The following is a 4,864-nucleotide window of genomic DNA, read 5'->3' as shown; positions in this document are numbered from 1 at the left end:
TCTTTCTTTCTTTCTTTCTTTCTTTCTTTCTTTCTTTCTTTCTTTCTCTCCTCCTCTTTCTCCTTGTCCTCCTTCTCCTCCTCCTCCTCCTCCTTCTTCTTTGCATGATGATGTTCCCCAGTGTCTGTCTGCCCATTATAATATGCCAATGACAGGGAAACACCAGGGATCCCTTGTAAACAGGCAGAGATCAGAGAAGACTCTAACCTTGAAAGACAGAGCTATGTAAGTGGAACTTTTGAGTTAGCTATTTCCTGAAATGACCACAAAGGATCACAGATGTTACATTTGTAGACAAACTTCAGGCACTTATTACAAATATGTTTATATAATTAAAGAAATACATGTTGAAATGACTGAAGAACATGGTTTTAATGAGTGAGCGGATAGGAAATCTCAAAAAATAATTAAAATGATTAAAAAAGGAAATCTTAGGCCTGAAAAAAAAATAGTAACTAACAAAAAAAAGTAGGTTCAGATGATTCAAAAAACTTTGAAGACTGGAGAAGAATTAGTAAACATGAAATAAATCTATTAAAATTAAGCAATATGAAGAAAAGAAAGAAAGCAATTTGAGGGAGAATGTACAGAGTTTCAGAGATCTATGACAATAAATAAGGGTTCAATTTACATGTCACAACTATCTGTAGGTACATATATCTGATAATGGGCTTATATCTAGATTATATAAAAAATACAACTCAAAAATGCGAAGACAACATAACATAGGCAAAGGATTTGGACAGACACTTTACAAAAATATATACAAAGAACCAATATGCATATTAAAATCTGCTCAACATTTTAGTTATCAGGAAAAAGCAAATTAAAATCACAAATGAATTACCACTATACAACCATTAGAATGCCTAAAATGTTAAAAGAGAAAATTATGTCTAGAATGTAGATGTTCATTTCAACTGAACTCCACATTTCAGATGAAATGTTTATTCATTGCTGATGGCAATGTAAAATAATATGACACTTTTAGAAAAGTTTGGCAGTTTCTTGAAATTTAGATATATTCCTAACATGCTCCATATGTCTTCATATTCTGTTTGGAATAGAGGCTGCTGCTTGGGGCATGTTTTTCTCATGGAAGATCACAGAACCCCTCCCCTCCACCCCCCCCAAAAAAATAGTGGGAATATGTGCTGTCTTTTGAAGCCTTGGCCATAATTGGTACATTGAAACTTTCATCCTCATGTTATTAGCCTAAGCAAGTCATGATTAAATTAAACATTGATAGGTTGAGGGAATATACTCTATACTTTGTGTGAGTGGCACTGAGAAGTCATAGGACAAATGTAGATATTTTAATTCAGGGGCAGTGGGGAAAATTCTGTCAGAGATGATATCTTTTGTTACAACATTAGCAACTATTAACATCACTATTTATTGAAGAAACAGGATGACAAATGGCACAGTTTTGATTAATGGGTATTAAAGAGTAAGAAAGACTAGGATCACACCTGAAAAGAGGCTGGAAGTGCTTATCCAAGGACAACATACTTTGTTGAGCATTTTCTAAGGAAAATGTTCCCCAACCAAATTTTAAGTAAGCAATTTTTGTGTCTAGACATAAAGGGACTTTGTGATAGTATAATGCCCCCGATTTCGAATCTGAGAGACCACCAAGGAGCCGATACCGATGTAAATGCACGAGGGTTTATTTGCAAGCTCGAGCTTGGGCCCAATTATACCCGACACAGCGGAGCAGGGACTTGGACCCCTAGGTTAAAAGGCTAGCAGTTTTATAGGGGCCAGTGGCCAACGAGATTGTAACACACACAGAAAGTTGCATAGTCATGCCAGTCCACACGCAGGTGGCCAATTGAATTACAATTTACCCTATAGTAACTGTTTGAACTTGCTTATCACTCTGGTCAGAATTGGCGCGCGGGGTTTACATTCTTTGGCGGTTAGGGGTTCCGCATTCCTATTTGAGCCGGTTTCCAGTAAGGGTGTGCTCAGCGGCTTGACTAGGGTGAGGGAGTGTCTTAAGCAATAAGCAGGTCATGTGGGGGTTATACATGAGATGGTGGGTGTAGCACAAAATGGAGTTAGTCTTGCTTTGCTTGTCCAGGGGTAGGGGATTTTTGTTAAATTCCTTGGATCCCACAATAGTGTTGGAACTAAAGCTCAGGTCTTCTTTTTTCCATTTTCCTGGGAATAATCATAACATTTGTAAATATCTTATAGTGTATGAAATTTTTTGTATATTAACTGATTTTCCCTTTAAGAATGCTGAAAGGTAGCATTTATTACTGAAACTGTTTTATAGATGAGCAAAATAGAATACCAGAGAAGTGAAGTGACTTGTCCAAATTCACTTAGCCATTAAAAAATCATGGCTACGAGTCAAACCTCTATCTTCTGATACTAGTCACAGAGCTTTTACAGTATTTGATAGTTATTAATTCAGATTTGAACATATTGAAAGTGTTCAAAAATACTTGCATAATTGAATTCACACAGATGAGCAAATACTCCTTTGGTTCAGTAAGGAGAGAATAAATCTCAAGTCTGAAGGAATTGTTTTCTTTCACATTCTACCCTTTTTGAATATGCAGAAAGTCTTTACTTTCTTCCAATTTTGCCCATGTATGATTGAAAATAACAGCAGTTCCTCAAATTTGCAGTTGTTAGTATATAACAAAGTCTTTTTTCATGCTACAACTAAAGCAGATAGCATTATTATCTCCATCTTATGAAGAGGAAACAGATGGCCTATAAAGGCTTGCCCAGTATCACAGCAGCAATATTAGCAGCTAAACTAAAATTTCAACCAGGTTTGTTCCATTATTTTTTTGATAAATTCCATTGCATTTGTCTGTGATTATTTAGGATTTGGCCTCATATGTAAAATATCCTCCTCAACTCAAGAGAGATGATTACATTGAGACCATTTAATTGCAGTAATATTAATGTCTTCATTAAAATTTTGTTATATTCTAGTCAAAATATGTCCACCTTTTCTGGCAGTTCTTAATGTTTTTAGGCTGCTGAGTTCCCATGGGACCTGCTGAAAACACTTAATTAAGAGGTAATTGTTCAAGCATATGTTAATTTTTACTTGTTTATTAGCATAGATCCTCTCTTGAAGTCCCCCACCTCCTTTTTTATTCTTCTTCTTTTTTTAAGTGTTAAATTGTCTTGTTGTCATTATCCCTCAGGAAGTATCATCTTTTCATTTATGGCTTAAAGTTTTATCTACAGACCCCATAGTAAATGGTGCCACACATAGCAATAGAAAAAGGGACAAGGAAGGTGAATCCTTTATTCTTAAAATGCCCCTCTTTTCCTGCTCTTTGCAACCAGAGAGTTATTCCAGTGCTCCAATACTGAATTCCCCAAAACATATTCCATATACTGAAAAGAGTTTCAATGGGCAACTGTGTTGAGACACACTGAATTTAACCCTTTCCCTTTTAATATTTCTGTTTCACATATTGAAGCACTGAGAAGAACACTAGTATAAGAAATTTGGCCAGTTTTTAAATTCATAATTTATTTTTTTTTAATTTTAAATTTTTTTTTTCAACGTTTATTTATTTTTGGGACAGAGAGAGACAGAGCATGAACGGGGGAGGGGCAGAGAGAGAGGGAGACACAGAATCAGAAACAGGCTCCAGGCTCTGAGCCATCAGCCCAGAGCCCGACGCGGGGCTTGAGCTCATGGACTGCGAGATCGTGACCTGGCTGAAGTCGGACGCTTAACCGACTGCGCCACCCAGGCGCCCGTAAATTTTAAATGTTTATTTTTGAGACAGAGAGAGACAGATCGTGAATGAGGGAGGAGCAGAGAGAGAGGGAGACACAGAATCCCAAGTAGGCTCCAGGCTCTGAGCTGTCAGCACAGAGCCCGATGCGGGGCTTGAACCCACAAACTGTGAGATTGTGATCTGAGCTGAAGTCTGATGCTTAACGAACTGAGCCACCCAGGCGCCCCTTAAATTCATAATTTAAAGACTTAGAAAGAAAAAAAATATTATTTAAAATTTTTCTCAAGGAAAGAGAAAAGTAACAAAACTCATCGTGTGTGAGCTTGTGATGGCAGAACAGAAAATCATTTTGTATATTTTATGTACAAATTATTATTTTACTTTATTTGTTTTTTTTTTAATTTTTTTTTCAACGTTTATTTATTTTTGGGACAGAGAGAGACAGAACATGAATGGGGAAGGGGCAGAGAGAGAGGGAGACAGAGAATCGGAAACAGGCTCCAGGCTCTGAGCCATCAGCCCAGAGCCTGACGCGGGGCTCGAACTCACGGACCGTGAGATCGTGACCTGGCTGAAGTCGGACGCTTAACCAACTGCGCCACCCAGGCGCCCCTATTTTACTTTATTTGTATTATTTTACAAATTGTAAAATTATTTACAAAATAATTTTGTTGATAGCAATTAGGACTGATAAAATGATCAGAAATGCAGTCAAACCTTTAAATAATGACTTTATTTGTAATAAAAGTGAAACAAAAGTAAGTATTCAAAAATAAAAACTAGTACGTAAAGTGAAGCTACTTGGTCTGCAGCTTAAAATATTTAGTTCAAAAATGCTATCTTGTTAATCAGTAATAAAAATGAATATTTAGCATAAATTAATTTAACCAAGTCCATATTGGGGAGTAGGGTGTTCTAAGTTAGAGGAAACGATGTGATTCTTAGATTTTACACATGCCCATAAAACAGGAACTTACGATCTACTAGGGCCTTGGAAGGAAGGTTGGAAGTAGAACCTGTGGGTGGAAGCCACACAGAACATAAATTTGCTCTATATCAGAGATAATTTAAATAGATTATGTGATATTGTGGCTATAGCTATCATTTACCAGGCACACAGTATACATCAGTCTGTTCTA

This window comes from Herpailurus yagouaroundi, unplaced genomic scaffold, assembly GCF_014898765.1.
Source record: "Herpailurus yagouaroundi ecotype Mexico unplaced genomic scaffold, PumYag 180, whole genome shotgun sequence".
Taxonomy (NCBI): domain Eukaryota; kingdom Metazoa; phylum Chordata; class Mammalia; order Carnivora; family Felidae; genus Herpailurus; species Herpailurus yagouaroundi.
Note: the sequence above shows the minus strand (reverse complement) of the source record.